Below are 18086 nucleotides of genomic sequence, written 5' to 3' on the forward strand. Positions count from 1 at the left end.
GGAGGCCGAGGCCGGAAAGGGGCCGTGGCCTGGGGGGCGGAGCCTGCAGGAGAACAAACAGCGGGCAACCTGCTAGTGCGCATGCTCCTTGTCGAGCTGAGCCGCAACAGTTTATCTCTGCGTCTGAGTCAAGATTTTCCGTTTTTAGGAAATGTCTGGCGGCCAGTCTACTTGGGGAGCGGTGTTGGGCCCCCTTTACTAGTTACTAAAGTGAATACGCCGCCCCACACCCCGCCCAGAGAAGAGTTGGGGAACACACCGTTCTACAGCCTCATTCCCCCACCCCCCATGCTACAGCCCCTCAAATTGTAGCGTGCCTAAGAGTCACCTGGAAGCTGGTTAAAACAGATTTCTCGGCCCTGTCTTCACAAATCTAGTTCAGTGGATCGGTGTGCCACGAAGTGGTAACCATGGAGCAAACTGTGGAAAGGCTATTTGCTCTCCCTGAGTCTGATTCTTGATGGATTAAATGGGTCAGTACTGCACCAGGGTTGTTAACGAGGATCAAGTGAGATGATAGGCTTGAAAATGCTTTAACTCTAATGTGCCGTGTCCACGTCACAGCCTCCAATTGGAGGAAAATTGCCTTCCCTCCTTTTTTGTGTGCAAGCAAGCCTGACCTCCCTGGACTACTGTAATATCTCCCGTACAACATTGATAAAACCCACATCTGTTCTTTAAGTAAATGGGTAGTAACCTCGGAATTCAAAGGGATGATCTCCTTGCCTCAGACTTTGGGTTCTTATTGTCAACACTTAAATTCTGTGGTGGGATATCACAGTAAAGAAGGAAAGCGAAGAGGGGCTGCCTGATCAGTTTCTCACCCATGCACTTTTGCCTTAGTAGGCCCATTTCCCTATTAATAATAATTATAATACAAATTATATTTTACAACTGTATTACTATAAAGATGAATATATAAATATTGTATGTTCAAACATTTTCTTTGGCCTTAAAGTTCCTTTTTTTCTTCTGATTTTAAAAGAAATTGGGGCGCCTGAGTGGCTCAGTCGGTTAAGCATCTGCCCTTGGCTCAGGTCATGGTCCCAGGGTTCTGGGATCGAGTCCTGCATCGGCCTCCCTGCTCAGCGGGGAGTCTGCTTCTCCCTCTCCGTCTGCCTGCCGCTCCCCCTGCTTGTGCTCTCTCTCTCGCTCACTCTCTTTCTCTTTCAAATAAATAAATAAAATCTTTAAAAAAATAAAAAATAAAATAAAAATAAAAGAAATTTAAACATTTTCATGGGCTGTGAAAATACCATGGGCCCTAGGCACTGTGCCTAATGGAGAAGTTGGCCCCAGTGCAAAATGAACCCCACAAGTATGTTTGTATTATGAATGTAAAATATTTAGAACCCCACAAAACCATATTTTATGTGGGGACAAAATTAGATGCTTGAGTAACATGACCTTGGACTGGGTGGTGGCAGGTGCTTCCTGAACAACCATTCCAACCCTTCCTCTTAGTTACACAGCTGGGAGATCTGCATAAAGTTGAGTCCAACCCTCATGTCCGTTAACATCATCCCTAATTCCCAGAATGGATCCCCAGAGGTTTAACCCAATCAGGGTAACCCATCTCTCTTCCATAATCACTGTGCAGATGGCTCCTACCCAAGACTTGAGCCAATCAGCACATGGTGCTCCCCTGGTGATAAGGATTGGCTCAAGTTAACAGCTTGACCTAAGTTATCAAGTTTGTCCAGTCAGAGTAAATCTTGTTCAGTGGTTGAGGGAAGAGATGTCCTCTTTGTTCCCTGGGTATGAACAAAGAAGCACATACCCAGATTGCTTCAGGCAGGCATCTTGAAAACATGGAGAAGGGCAGAACTGAGAAATCACAGAGAAACTGAGCACGCAACCTCTGGACTCTTTCAGTTATGTGAGCCAACAAATCCTCTTTATAGTGGAAGATGGTTTGAACTGTTTTGTTTTATCTAGCAACTAAAAGTGTATGTAACAGTCTGATACAGTATGTTAAAATTGAGATTTTGACCGAGATTCCAAGATGAGGTAAAAATGCATACCAGAACATGTGTGAGACAGATTGCCTCCCTCCCCTGGAGGGATCCTCAGAGTGGAGGTTGGAGAATTAATTCCCTCCTGCCCTAAACTGCCTCCCACATTTTGGCAATATTAAGGACCGGAGAAAATGGTGACCAAGATGACTTCATAAGAAGGATTTCTTTGGAGACGGGCTGGGCTGTGAGTTCAACTTCTCTCCAGTAGAGAAGGTGGAGGGTATCTGCCCCCTTGCTTCAATTCAGCTGAGAGGAGACTCTGAGGAACCATTTGCAGGGCCTGTGGGTTCCCAGGTGTTTGGGGATACAGTGACCAGCAAGAGAGTCGGGCTGTTGAGCTGTTTTGGTGGCACAACAAAGATAAGCCAGATAGGTTGTCAACCAGATGTGAGTTTGCTGGTTCAAACTTCCCACCTGGAATCTTAAATTCTGCCCAAGATAACCTGGAAAGATGAAGATTCTCCAGAAGTGAGCATCCAAATGTGAAACCTTCCTGGGTTTCGGTGAGCAGCTGGGGGTGAGTGCAGAGAGATTCTGAGGGGCCAGGAGAGAGTTGGTTCTAACCATGGCAGGCTAGAGGTACAAAACCAGGTTATGATAGAACCAATTCAAGTGAAAACCATTTTGTCCCTTTTGTCCCCCATTTCAGCCTAGGAATGGAAATAGCAGGGAACAGGTAAGATGAAAAAGAAAGCAGGGCCAGCCACACACCCTTCCCCCACTAGAGGAATATACCTATATGTCCCACCTGGAGGAGGAGGGTAACAATTCTTGTCCTGGAGAGAAGACTGCAGTGTTGATTAATATCTTGGACTGGATACTATCATTCTGTCACTGAGATTCTGTCTGCAACTGAAGTAGCTGCATAATTGTTTATTCCCTAAGAGAGTACACTCAAATTGCAATAATACAGGGAGGGTTTCTTTACAAAGTGTCAAATGAGAAAGGTATAAACAGCATGTAGGAGAGATCCTCAAGGGATCAGGGAACCCATGTTAACAGCCTTGACCCATAGAGATGTGAGGAAGGCATTCTCCCAAAGGAAAGAGAGCTATGAAGAGCATACCATCTTGAGAGGATCACCCTTCCATCAAGGGATGCAGCCAGCTGAGTCGACCTCACAAGGAGACAGGCAGGAGATCAAATTCCTTGACCTTGTCTCATCTCTTCCTCCAGTTTCCTGCTGGGGCTCCCCATTGCCCAAGTTCAACCAGCATTCATAGGGCACATAGCATATTGATGTGGTCCATACAAGTCTGGTTGGTGAGTGGATCTGGAGAGGCAAATGGAGGGAACCCCACACACAGACTGCCCTTGTCCTCATCCAGGGGCAAAGGAAAGGCTGTCCTTACCAAATAAGTTCTAAGATCATAGTAGGAAGCAACATTCAAAATAAGATTCCGTTTTGATTCCATCCTTTTATCCTTGCTCAACATACTGGTTACTCAGACTACCTGATTCAACCCTCGTTCCTGGCTGGGTTCAAAAGCCTTGACGTCCTTAACAAACAAATGCTAGTCTAATAAATATCAATGGCTAGCAGCAATAGAAAGAGAGAGAGACAAAGCAAGAAAATATAACTAGGCGAGAGAAGGAACAAAAAAAAGGAGGAGAAGAAACAAATAAGACCTTGACAGTTTTGCGGGAAGAATTTATGCCTTTTGCAAAGTGCATTGGCAATTGAGGAAAATCAGAAATTAATGGCTGCTGATTACAGTCATGAACTAGATTTTAATTGCTACACTTCCTTACGCTTACACAAGAATGACAATGAGGAGTGATTGCAGGTCCCTGGAGTCAGTCAGCTGGCCCTGTTAGTACGTAGAGGGCTGGCTGCAGCTGCATTTGAGGACCACTTGGTCCAACTCTTACTGGTGGAGAATACTGGGAGCCAAATGGCATCCACAGCTGCCTTCCCTGACCAGCTGGTACCAACAGAATGCCATGCTGGGCACTCAGCCCCCAGGGACCTTCTGGCACAATCAGAGCCCTCCTCAGGGGGATAAAATGTGCTGTGAGAAAAGTTTGGTTAGATATTTCTATCTGTGCTTCAGGGGTGAAACGACAGGAATATGCTTCACCTTCTTAAAAATCCTCCGAGGCAGGATGTTCTTTAAATAGTTCTGTTTCCCTCTCCTATTTAATGTGTGGAATCACGCTTTTCTGGTCTTTAACAGAGATATTTAATTCTCATGCAAGTTAAAAAAGAATAAGGAGAAAAACGTGATTTTCAGTAAATTCATGATATATTTGGGCTGGGAGAGAATCATAGAGATGCTTCTTCTACGTGTCTCACTCCACAAATAGAAAGGCTGAGGCCCAGCCTGGTTCAGGAGTCATGGATCTAATTAGTGGCAGAGATAGTGGACATCTGGGCTGTTATATGTCCAGCACTCTTCCCCTCTTCTTGGGAAAACTGCTCCACTCCCTCCCTCATTCCAACAGTGTGGCTGTGGGTGGGACTTCCCATCCTGAAGGTCTTACCCAATGCGTACCTCATCCCAGACCACCACCTTCCCGGCCACAGAGATTGGTTCTAGGGGACCAGGTGTCAGAACTAGAGCCAGTCTGAATCCATCCCTGGAACTTTTCATGCCAAAGTTTGGAGGGAGAGTCCCCTGCTCACTCAATTCTTCTTGAGTCATGACCCAGCGCTGTCATCAGCCATGCCCCCAGCTCCGTGGAACATCCTGACATGACACTGGGCCTCAGAGAGAAACAAGATATGAGGTGCAGATCAAGAGTAACAGCAACATCCCCACTCCCACTGGTCTCCCTCCAGTTCTGTGGGTACCCCTCACAGCATGTTCACATTAAGAAACCTGCTGATGTTTAAGCTAGTTAGAATCGGGTTTCTGTCACTTACTACCAAGAGGCCTGACTAATACACAGATCTCAGTCTAGAACGTAGGCCCCTGGACCCCAAGAACAGTAGTCACACCACTACACCAAACTGTTGAAATATAATACCATGTATTTAATAGTGCCTTGTAGTTTTCAAAACACAGTCTTTCAAGGGGTCTAATTCAGGAGAATTACAATATCATGTAAGAGAACACTTTTCCAGTATAAAATTCTTAAGTCAGCCTCTCACTTTCTTTCCAAGCATTCCTTTGTTTCCCCAGGTTCTTTCCTTTTTTTTCTTTTTTTTTTTTTAATATACAGCCAGAGGAAGGTCTCAGGGAATAAGATTCTTTAATGCCTGAACCAAACACCTATAAATCTCCCTTTTAACTAAGAGGAAGTTCTCTAAACTCAACACAGACTGATCAAAAAGTGAAGATTGTAACTCCTGAATCTGGAATAATACTACAGAGACCATATGTATCAAAGATGCAAATTATGTATCTTTAGAGAGATTTGAGGAATTGTTGCATCCACAGTAGAAGAACTGGAAGGTAAAATTTAAGAAAATTCACAGAAAATAGAATAAAATAACTAAGAAATATAAAAGGTGGGAAAAAAGATCAAATGCATAAGCAATCAGTCCAGGAGGTCCAACATCTGACTAATAACCAGATCAAGTAGACAGGGAAGACAAAATAAAGGAGAACAAATAATCAAAGAAATAATACAATATAATTTCTCAGAGCTGGGGCACCTGGATGGCTCAATTGGTTAAGCATCCGACTCTTGATCTCAGCTCAAGTCTTGATCTCAGGGTCAAGAGTTCAAGCCCTGTGTTGGGCTCCAGGCTGGGCATGGAGCCTACTAAAATAAAATAAAATAAAATAAAATAGTCAATTGCCCAGCCCAAGAAATGAAATAATCTCACACCAAGACTTAGCATTGTGAAATATCAGAACCCCAATGCTTCAGAGAAGATTCCAAAATTTTATAAAGAGAAAAAAGTTGCAAGAATCAGAGTGGCATTACACATCTCATCAGCAACTCAACTTCAGAAGCTAGAAAGTTCAAAATTCAGAGGGCAAATAAGTTTCAGAGAATTACATACCCACTCAAATCATGATCCAGATACGGTTGACATTCTACTGAAGGTAGAAAATATATCTTCACCACATCCTTTCTTATTCGAAAATGTACTGCAACAAGAAATGTGAGATGTGAGGTCTCACTAAAAGAAAAACAAATATTTAATATATGAAAAGATTCTCTGCCACATTTATTTTTAAGCCACACTGAAAACCAATAGCTCACCTATCAATTCGATAAAATTTAGAAGTTTGACAACATAATTTGTTGTCCAGGAAAACAGGTAGTTTGATACACTGCTGATAGAAATAGCCTTTGACAGGGGCACCTGGGTGGCTCAGACGTCTAAGCGTCTGCCTTCGGCTCAGGTCATGATCCCAGGGTCCTGGGATCGAGCCCCACCTCGGGCTCCGGGAGCCTGCTTCTCCCTCTCCCTCTGCCTGCCGCTACCCCTGCTTGTACTCTCTCTCTCGTCAAATAAATAAAATCTTAAAAAAAAAAAAAGAAAGAAAGAAAGAAAGAGCCTTTGACAGAATTCTCACTTTCAGGAATTGATTCCAAGAATACAATAAAAACATGAACACAAGGAATTACAGCACTATTTGCAATACCAAAGACTGAAAACAACCCAAACATCCACCAACTGGAAACTGGATGAATACGTTGTACTGTATCCACTCAATGGCAGCATTATGCATTTGTGAAAAAGAAAGATCTTTCCATGCCATAGAGGTATCTCCAGAATAAGTTGTTAAGCAAAAAAAAAAAAAACAAAGCAAGGTGTAAAAAAAATGTAGTTTGTTATTTTACATCTAAAAATGGGGGAAGGGAAAGACTGAATACTTATATTTTAAAAATTGAAGGATAAACCAAAAACTTTTAGAAAGTGCTCACTTGGGTGAAAGTCACAGGAAGGAAATACAGGTGTAGAAGCTAGAGTTCTACAAATACACCTCAGTCTGTCTATTTGACTTTGGAATCATGTGAATATTTTACATGATTATAAAACTAATTTTTTTTTAAAAAGTGATCTCTAAAAATGGAAATATTTAATGTATTTAGTGGGTAGCAAACTGCATAGGGAAGATTGTTTCAAGTGACTTTAAAACATGATTTTGACTGTAGGAGACACAGGAGAGACTCAAATTAGATACTCCAAAAAAAAAAAAAATTGCCCCTTCATAAAAAGGCTCAAATTGTTTTCCGTAATCATGTTGTTCCTATTGTTGATACTGAAATTGTTATTACAAGACTGTTTATGTGTATATTGCATATTGAATAATTATGTTAGTATTGTTTGGAACCGGATTTTAAGTTTGGGAGAAAAGAGATACAGCTAAGAAAGAGACAGTTAAGTGAAACTTCACGGTTGTAATTTTGAATTGGAAGTATTTGTATGAACTCATGATTTTTTTTTAGTACATATGTTGCCGAAGCAAGGACGTCATGATGTTTTTTTATCTTAAAAAATAAATATATCCTAGCTCCCCCCATTGAATAGACCTGAACATGTAACCAACCCAATAGCAATAAGCACCTCTTAGCACCCAGATTATGATAGCTAAACACTATTTCCCATTAAAAGAAACCAGGAGTCCTTGGGGAAATAGCTGAATCCATGGTCTGGGGTAAGAAATGTTCAAAATGAGCCTGGACCATCTTGTCATTCCAGAAAGCAAGGAAGTTATAAAATCCAAGACAAAGCAAACTATGAATGTAACCAACATGAAGAAGCTCTCACTGTTCAAATAGGTAATTTGTGCATCACTAAAGGTAATAGCTGTAATGGATTGGAATACGGCAAATAGATTTAATTGCATGAGCTCATAATGACTTAAAAAAATCCTCTCATTGTTCACTGGGAGGGGCTAGAAAACCCAATCATTATTTTGAAACCAGGCATTTAAACAGACAAGCAAATCAAACATTTATCCTACCTTGGGGCGCTTGGGTGACTCAGCTGGTTAAGTGTTAAACTCTTGGTTTTGGCTCAGGTCATGATCTCAGGGTCGTGAGATGGAGCCCTGTGTGGGGGCTCCGTGCTGGGCATGAAGCCTGCTTGAGGTTCTCTCTCTCTCTCCCTCTGCCACTCCCCACCGTCCTCATGCTTTCTCTCTCTCAACAAACAAACAAACATTTATCCCACCTTGATATGAATTGTTCCTCAGGTAACAGAATAGTTCATGATGGAAGGTTTTTCTTTTTTGTTTGTTTTTAAAGGACAGTAGCTAATAAATGAAGAAGGAACGATAGAGGAAGGTGATTACCATTTGCACAATGCTTAATGCATTAAAGAATTGCAGCAAGGATTATCACTGGCTGGTAATATCACAAAAAAAGAGACAACCAGACATTTTGTGTCTCTTGAAGGAAGGACACCACCCACCAGGAGGTACTCTTGCCAAAAAAATCAAACCAAAGCCTCTAGATCTAACTTCACTTTCCAGGAAATACAGGGAATGGGGAACATGACTAACTCCACCATGGCATCCAACTGGCAAGCTCTTCAGGGCAAATAACCCATTTCCTCAACAGATAAATTGCAAGTTCAAAAAAAAGAGTGGGAGGAGGGAGAGAAAAAACTGCAACACATGCACCTTATTTATTTGCTCCTCATTTGGGCAAATTAACTATAAAAGCAATTATGAGACAAACTGGGAAAACTTGAACATCGACTGGAAATATGAGGCACTTAAATAATTATTATTAAATTATAGATGGGATAATAGTATTATGTTTGTTTTTTTTTTTTTAAAGAAGAATCCTCCTTGAGAGATACATGTCAAAATATTTACAGATTAAATGATATATTTAGAATTTGCTTCACAGTAGTCCAGAATGGGGGGGAGTGGACGGGAGTCCAGATAAAATTAAATGAGCCATAACTTGATCATTGTTGAGGTTGAATGGAGGTTGGTTACATGGGGTTTCATTATGCTACTTTTGCTGCTTTTGCAAATGTTTGAAATTGTCTATGATTTAAAAAATGTTTAAGTCATGCAAAGTTTACATTTACTGCTATATACCTATGCTGGTTTCATATTAAAATGTTACTCTTTACCAAAAAAATCACTGTTATATTCGTATGCTTAAATGTAACTCTTTACCAAAAATCTTTGGAGAAAATGGACACTTTAGTGAAAAATGCTGTGTTTAAGGATTTGTATACCCACAGCATAACATTGTCTGCTCAGGTGTGGTAGGCTGAATAAATAGCCCCTCAAAATACCCATATCTTAATCCCAAAACCTGTGAATATTACTTTCCATGGCAAAAGGGACTTTACAGATGTGACTAAATTAGGGACTTTGAGATGGGGAGATTATCCTGGACTCTCTGGGTGGGCCAAATGTAACCCTAAGTATCTTTATAAGGAGGAGGAAGAGAGCTATCTGACTACAGAAGAAGTAGGTGACATGACAGCAGAATCAAGCGGTAAAAGGCGATGTGATGTGGGACCACAAGCCAAGGAATGAGGGCAGCCTCCAGAAGCTGGAAAAGGCAAGAAAACAAATTCTACCCTGGGGCCACCAGAAGGAACTAGCCCTGGCAACACCTAGATTTTAGTACCTTAAGACTCATTTTCAACTTCTGACTTCCAGGACCGTTAGATAATAAATCTGTGTTGCTTTAAGCCACCAAGTCTGTGGTAATTTGTTACACCAGCCACAAGGCACTAATACACCTCGGTTTGTGGATCTTGGGGGTACTGGGCAGGGCATGGAGGCTGCCCCACCTGGCTGTGTCCCAGCTCTCTGCCTGGAAAATGGGGCTCCCAGCAGCTGAGGCAGAGTATTTAAGCATCACACAAAGTGCACGTAACACAAGAGATAGCTCAGGTCATTGTTCAATAAATGTTTGTTCTCCCTTCTTAGGTTTCTTCCTTTTACCGTCTCCCCTTCACTTAATCTGTAGTCACAATGACAGATAACAAGTGTTCACATTTCCTATAAAAGAAAACACCATCAAAAAAACAACTTCACCTTCAAGCTTTGGGTTATAAATTAGAGTGAGAAGAAAAACAAAGCCAACAGATAAGGTCTTTGAGGTATTTGCTAATATAAATATGTTGTTGCTATCTCAGAAAGTTGACCTTGATGGGAATGTTAGTTCTTACTAATGTCAAAGGGGGAACACATTATCTTCATCTGTTTTTCTACCAGGGTACTTTCATGGGTATTTTAAAGTCAAGATTAGGGTTGCCCGGGTGGCTCAGTCGTTAAGTGTCTGCCTTCGGCTCAGGTCATGATCCCAGGGTCCTGGGATCGAGCCACATCGGGCTCCCGGCTCTGCGGGGAGTCTGCTTCTCCCTCTCCCACTCCCCCTGCTTGTGTTCCCTCTCTCGCTGTGTCTCTCTCTGTCAAATAAATAAATAAAATCTTAAAAAAAAATAAAAATAAAGTCAAGTTTAATACCAAACCAAGAAATTCATTTTAATCATCAGTATTTGTCAGGTAAAAGAAAATTTCAAACTAATGGAATTAAATTTTGTTCGAAGGAAGGAAGGAAGAGTTAGAGACAGTTATTTAGGTTCTAACAGGATACCTGGAGGAAACCAGCTAACAGGAAAGTGAAGGGACGCCTGGGTGGCTCAGTCGGTTAAGTGTCTGCCTTTGGCTTGGGTCGTGATCTCAGGGTCCTGGGATCGAGCCCCACATCAGGCTCCCTGCTCAGCAGGGAGTATGCTTCTCTCTCTGCCCCTCCCCCCTGCTCATGCTCTCTCTCTCTTTCACATAAATAAATAAAATCTTAAAAAAAAAAAAAAAGGAAAGTCAGAGGCCTGTCCTGGCAGCATTCCACAAGAAGCTAGGCCCAAGATGGCGGGTACCATGACAGGAAACCCCTGACCACATAAGGAAGAGAAGGCAGAAAACCCAGCTTCCAAGAAATCCCCACCCCAAGTAAAAATATTCCACCTCCTTGTTCACAAGTGTCCCTGAACAATAGAAATCCATACCCAGGACACGCAGCCCTCTCTCTGGAGCTCACCTGCTCTCACAACTCAAGAGTGTACTTTTGCTTTAATGAACTTTACTCCTCGGCTCGTGTTACTCCTCTGCTGTACTGTGTCTGACCTTGAATTCTTTCTCCTTACAAGACCAAGAGCCTTTGGTGACATCTTTGGGACAGGCTTGATCAAGGCCCCAGGGCCCAGGATCTCCCCATCTCCCCAGTCCACTGGGCAACAGGAGGAAGGGAGGAAGGAAGGAAGGAACGAACGAACGAACGAAGGAACGAAGGAAGGAAAGAAGGAAAGAAAGAAGGTGCAAAGGTTAATTTTATGTGTCAACTTGACTGGATCACAGGATGCCGTTATATCTGGTTAAACACTGTTTCTGGGTGTGTCCGTATGTTTCCAGAAGAGATTAGCATTTGAATCAGTGGACTGAGTAAAGCAAATGACCCTCCCCTATATAGATGGGTGCTTTCAATCCCCTGAGGGCCTGAGTAGAACAAAAAGCTTGAATTCATTCCCTATCCAACTGACGACCTGGGATGTGGATCTTCGGCGTGGCTCTCAGACCTTCAGTTGTAGTCTGGAATCTGTACCATCCACTCACTGGCTCTCAGGCCTTTGAACGACACCGCTGGCTTTTCCAGGTCTCCAGCTTACACACAATGATATATATAATATTGGGATCTATCTGTATGGGATCTATCTATTGATAGATCCATCGATCTATCCATCTCTCCTAAGGAGATTTATTTCCTTCTTAAATATATTGGCTCCTTCAATATATTGGCTCTGTTTCTGTAGGGAACCCTGACAGAAGGAAATAAATAATACAGAAGGGAAGAAAGAAAAGAAAAAGGTAAATTTATCCACAATTCCTTGATTTTTAAAAAAAGGCTACATAAAGATGTGAAAATCCTCCCCTAAACCCCAACCAACCTCCTAATTTCAATCCATAGATTGAATCCAAATTTACTTATATAAATTTGACGACCTTTAGGAACGTCTATAAACTCTGAAAGCCTTGTCCCAGGCTCAGTTCCCAGGAGGTGGACACAGGGAGGAGACTAGGTTTCAGACCATGCGACAGGTGGGCTCAAGCATGGGTGGAGCACCGTCAAGCAGAACTCTGCAATAGCTTACTGACAAATTGTACCCATGGAGAAGAATTCCTTAAAATCAAAGTGTAAATTCTGATAATTTACAGACATGATTCTTTAGAGAGAGGTGATTGACTTAAGTTGTTTGGTTTTTGTTTTTGTTTGGGAAATGGCTCTTTTTTAAAACAGCATTTATTTTGTTTACAGATCAGGTAAAATTTACATACAGTGAACAGCACAAATCTTTTCGTTTGTTTGTTTTTGCTTTTTTTTTTTTATTTTAGAGAAGGAGAAATAGAGAAAGAGCAATGGGGGAGGGGCAGGAAGAAAAGGAGAGAGAGAATCTTAAACAGGTTCCATGCCTAGCACAGAGCCCCATGCGGTGCTCCATCTCATGACCCTGAGATCAGGATCTGAGCCGAAAGCATGAGTCGGATGCTTTACTGACTGAGCCACCCAGGAGCCCCTGGAAAGCACAAATCTTAAGTGTACAAATCGATGAGTTTTTGAAAAATGTATATACCTATGTAATTCACATCTCTGTTGAAATAGAAAACATTTCTATCACACCCAGGAAGTTCTCTTTTGTCTCTCCCTAGTCTCTCCACAACTGCTACTCCCAGAGGCAATTAAAAATTATGTTTTTTGCTAGTTTTGCCCTTTCCAGCATCGCACATACGGAATAGTACTGTACGAGGCTTACGTGCTTGGCTTCTTTCCTTCAAAGTAGTTGTACCATTTTGCATTCCCATGAACAGTGTTTGAGATTTCCAGTTGTTCTATACACTCATCAACATTTAGCACTGTCAGTATTTTTTTTAAAGATTCATTTATTTGTTTGAGAGAGAGAGAGAGAGAATGGGAGGAGGGGCAGAGGGAGAGAATTTCAAGCAGACTCCTCCCTGAGCACAGAGGCTGAGGGGGCTCGAGCCCATGACCTATGAGATCATGACCTGAGTAGAAATCAGGAGTCAGTGCCCAAGCAACTGAGCCACCCATGTGCCCCAGCACTGTCAGTATTTTTAATTTTACCCATTCTGTTATGTATGGAAGTATCTCTTGGTTTTATTTGCATTTCCCTGACGACTAATGATGTTAAGCATTTTTTAATGTATTAGCTCTTTGCGTATCTTTCTTTGTGAAGTGTCTGTTCAAGTCTATTGCTATCTTTTAAATTGAGGGTGTCTTTTTATTATTGAGGTCTATATTCTGTATAAAAATGCTTTATTGGGTCTATAATTTGTGTTTTCTTACAGTACCTGGCTTGCCTATTTGTTTTCTTAATGGGCTCTTCTGAAGCAGAATTTCAAAATTTTGGCAAAACAATTTATCACTATGCCAATTTCTGTTTTTTAAAAAAGCTGCTGAGATTCTGATTGGGATTGCATTGAATCTCTAAATCAATTTGGGGTCAACAGACATCTTAATAATACTGAATTCGTATGGTTTCACCCATAGATGGTTTCTCTCTCTAAGTTTTAGGTCTTATTTAATTTCTCTCAGTAATATTTTGCAGTTTTAGTCTTGCACATCTTTTGCTAATTTTATTCCTATGTCTTTAGGAGCCTTTTTTTACACTAGCAGTAAACATTTTTAATAGTATCTAAAAGTATAAATTATACTTGAAAGATGTGTATTCTGCAGCTATTGGATATTCTATGCAATTAGATCGAGATGATTAAAAGTTGTATTAGTTTGCTTGGGCTGCCGTGACAAAATACCAAAGACTGGGTGGTTTAAGGAAGGGAAACTTACTTTGTCAGAACAGTGGAGGCTTGAAGTCTGAGATCAAGGTGTCAGCAGGTTTGGTGTCATTCTGAGTCCTCTCTCCTTGGCTTGCAGTTGGCTGCCTTTCACTGTGTGTTCACATGGCCTTCCCTCAGTGTGTGTCTGTGTCCTAAACTCCCCTTTTCAGTAGAGTATGCCACTCCTCATCTTGGGGTTGAGTTCAAGCCCCACGGTGGGGGCAGAGTTCACTTAAAAAAAAAAAAGTAAATTAAAAAACCCCATTAAGGGGCACCTGGGTGGCTCAGATGGTTAAACATCTGCCTTTGGCTCGGGTCATGATCCTGGGGTCCTGGGATCAAGCCCTGCGTTGGGCTCCTTGCTCAGCAGGGAGTCTGCTTCTCCCTCTGCCTGCCGCTCCCCCTGCTTACGCTCTCTCTCTCTCTATTTCTTTGTCTCAAATGAATAAATAAAATCTTTAAAAAGAAAAACCATTAAAAGAAGGTTCGTGGCATGAGGCACCCAGTGTGGGCCTTCTGCCAAAGAAGTAGGGGCAGGGGGATGTTTAGGAGTTGAGGAAAGAAGATTAAAGAGTTTGAGGAAGTACCCCCCCACACACACACACACACCGAAAAAAAAAAAAAAAGACACCAGCATATTGGATTAGGGCCCACCCTAACAGCCTCATTTTAATTTAACTACCTCTTTAAAGACCCTATCTGCAAATATAGTCACATTCTGAGGTTCTGGGGGTCAGGGCCTCCACATATAAATTGGGAGGGTACACAATTCAGCCCGTAATAATAGTGTTGTTTACATCTTCTATACCATTTCAAGTTTTTTGTCTAGTTATTCTATCAAAGATTGACATTGTGTTGTTTAAAACGCAACTTTGTACGGGCGCCTGGGTGGCTGTCAGTTAAGCGTCTGCTTTCGGCTCAGATCATGATCTCAGGGTCCTGGGATTGACCCCTGCATTGGGCTCCCTGTGCAGTGGGGAGCCTGCTTATCCCTCTGTGCTCTCTCTCTCTTTCTCTCAAATAAATAAATAAAATCTTCAAAAAAATTTTTTTAAACCCAACTTTGTAGATTTTCCTTTCTCCTTTTAGTACCCTAAGTTTTTGTTTCATGTATTTTGTACTCTGTCATTAAACACCCACAGAGTTTTTACTGTTACGTTTTCTTGGAGTTAAGTTTTATCCCTGCATAGTATGACATGCTTAGGTGTGATTTTCTATTTATTCCCTTCGGGGTTTGCCAAGTATCTTAGATCCCCAAATTTATGTTTTTCACCCAATTTAGGGAATTTTCAGCCATTATTCCTTCAATTTGTGTGTGTGTGTGTATGTGTGTATGTGTGTGTGCCCCATTCTCTCTTTCCTGCCCTTCGGAATACCATTTACACATATGCAAGGCTGCTTTATCTATCCCACATATCACAGAGTCTGTCCATTTTCTAAATCCTGTCTTGGTGTCTTGGATTGGATAAGTTCTAATTATCGCTCCTCATATTCCCCAACCATACCCTCTGCCATCTTCATTACTGTGTTAAGCCCATCCAGTGGATTTTTCATTATAGACTCCATACTTTTCAAGCCTGGATTTTCCATTTGTTTTTCATCTTTGTTTTTAGGTTACCTTTCTCTGCTCAGATTCCCCCATTTGTTCATTAATTTTGGTCATATTTTCTATTTAGGTCTTTGATGGACATATTTATAATAGTTGCTTTAAGGTCCTTGTCTGCTGATTCCAATATCTAGATGACCTTGGAGTTCTTTCAATTGACTTCCTTTTCTCCAGACCAGAATTCACAGTTTTCCTGTGTCTTTGTAATTCCAGGGTTTTTTTATGGGATTCTGAACACCATGGATGACAAATCTTTTCCAGATTTTGCAATTGTTATCTGTGGTCCAGTTAGTGTGATGCATGCCTCTCCACAATTATTGAGAACCATTTGGTTGGGCTTTAATTTCATAATTTTGTATGCCAAGGACCTGGATTAATTGACAATTACATAATTCTTTGAAGCCTTAAGATTTCTGATTATTAGGAATAAGTTTTGTTTGTCTCATCTTTTAGTATGATTGATACTATCAACAAATCCTGATATTACAGCTCCTGTAAAGTGTGGTCTTTGTCTTCAAAAACTTTATTTATTTTTTTAAAAGATTTTTTATTTATTTTTTAACAGAGAGAGAGACAGCAAGAGAAGGAACACAAGCAGGGAGAGTGGGAGAGGGAGAAGCAGGCTTCCCGCCGAGCAGGGAGCCCCATGTGGGACTTGATCCCAGGACCCTGGGATCATGACCTGAGCTGAAGGCAGACACTTAACGACTGAGCCACCCAGGCGCCCCATGTCTTCAAAAACTTTTAAAAGTAGCTAGGGAAGTTAGGACGTGTACAGAAGTGAATTTTAAAATGTGGTAGACCTTACTAGAATAGCTAAGCGTGAAAAGGACTGACAATAACAAAGGCTGGTGAAGATGTGCAGCAACTGAAACTGATCTTTTATCAATTACATTTTTCTTAACAAATCACCCCAAAATTCGTGGTTTAAAGGAAAAACAATTCATGTAGCTCAAAATCTCACAATTCTGAAAACTGGCTCAGCAAAGTGGTCATTGGATTTTTGCCATGCTCACTCATGGGTCTGCAGTTAGCAGCTGGTCAGCTAGGGCACTCTGCTCTGAGGGGATAGTTGGCTGTTGACTGGGTAACAGGTCTCAGATCATCCAGCAGCCTAGCTTGCTTTTATTCACACAGGGGCTGGGCAGGGTATGGGAGAGTGGACACATGGAAGGCTTTGGCTGTAACTTCTCTCTCTCTTTTTTTTTTTTTTAAGTAGGCTCCATGCCCAGTGTGGAGCCCAAAGCAGGGCTTGAACTCACGACCCTGAGATCAAAACCTGAGCTGAGATCAAGAGTCAGACGCTTAACCAACTGAGCCACGCAGAGCCCCTGGCCTGGAACTTCTTATAACAACTTCTTAATAGTTGTAGTAGTCAAAGCCAAAACAAGTCACAAGGTCAGCCCACATTTGAAGGATGGAGAAATGTGCTTTTCGCTTTGACGGGAGGACATACAAGGACACAGTGAATGTAAGGAAAAGAACTGTAGCCATTCTTGCAATACGCCATACATATATATTACTCTGTGGGAGTGTAAACTGGTACTGATGCTTTTGAGGACTATTTAGCTGTACCTAGTAAAGCTATTTATCAATTCTACTTCTAATATATACTCAGGAGAAATTAGTGCTCATATCCACCAAATACATGAAAAAAAATGTTCATAGCCCATTTATTCATAATAGCCAAACCCAGAAAACAATGCAAATGTTCATCAATAGAAAAATGGAGAAATACATTATGGAATATTCATATGATGACATACCATATGGAAAATAAAAGAACAAAAACCGCTACATGCAGCAATATGGTGAATAAAAGAATCAGACACAAAAGGATACATATTGCGTTATATGATTAGATTTAGTTGTGGTTTGAAATTGGGAAAAACTGATCTGTGATGATAGAAGTCAGAACAGTGGTTTCCTTGATATGTGTGTGAGGGGGGAGTGGGGATAGTTATCAGGCAGGAAGGAGCATGAGAGAGCCTGCTGGGGCACTGGAATGTTCTATATCTTGATGTGAGTGATGGTTGCATGTGTGTATGTGTGTGGGGTGTGCATGTGATATTCATCAAGTTCTATCTGTAAAATTTAGACATTTAATATATTTTAAGTTATACCTCCCTGTTAAAATAATTTTTTTTAAAGATTTTATTTTTTTAAGTAATCCCTACACCCAACGTGGGGCTTGAACTCACAACCCCAAGATCAAGAGCCCCATGCTCCTCCAACTGAGCCAGCCAGATGCCCCTAAAATAATTTTTTAAACGGTGGTGGTGATGATAAATACATGTGATTGGAGTAGAGAGGAGGGAAAAGCGCTGGGGCCTGGCAGGACCAGAAATTGTTGTTGACCAAGGGGAACTTAAACTTGAAGGAGCCAAGATGGAGGACGGTTTGGGGACTGGCAGAGACAGAGGCAAGCGCTCCCACCTGACTCAGCTACTCTCACACTCTGCATCCTCTCCACCTGCCAATCTTTTTTTTTGTTTTGTTTAAGATTTTTTTTTTAAAGATTTTATTTATTTGACAGAGAGAGACATAGTGAGAGGGGGAACACAAGCAGGGGGAGTGGGAGAAGGAGAAGCAGGCTTCCCACCGAGTAGGGAGCCTGATGTGGGGCTCGATCCCAGGACTCTGGGGTCATGACCCGAGCCGAAGGCAGACGCCTAATGACTGAGCCACCCAGGTGCCCCGTTTTGTTTAAGATTTTATTTATTTATTTAT

Source organism: Phoca vitulina, unplaced genomic scaffold (genome assembly GCF_004348235.1).
Source record: "Phoca vitulina isolate PV1807 unplaced genomic scaffold, GSC_HSeal_1.0 scaffold72, whole genome shotgun sequence".
Taxonomy (NCBI): domain Eukaryota; kingdom Metazoa; phylum Chordata; class Mammalia; order Carnivora; family Phocidae; genus Phoca; species Phoca vitulina.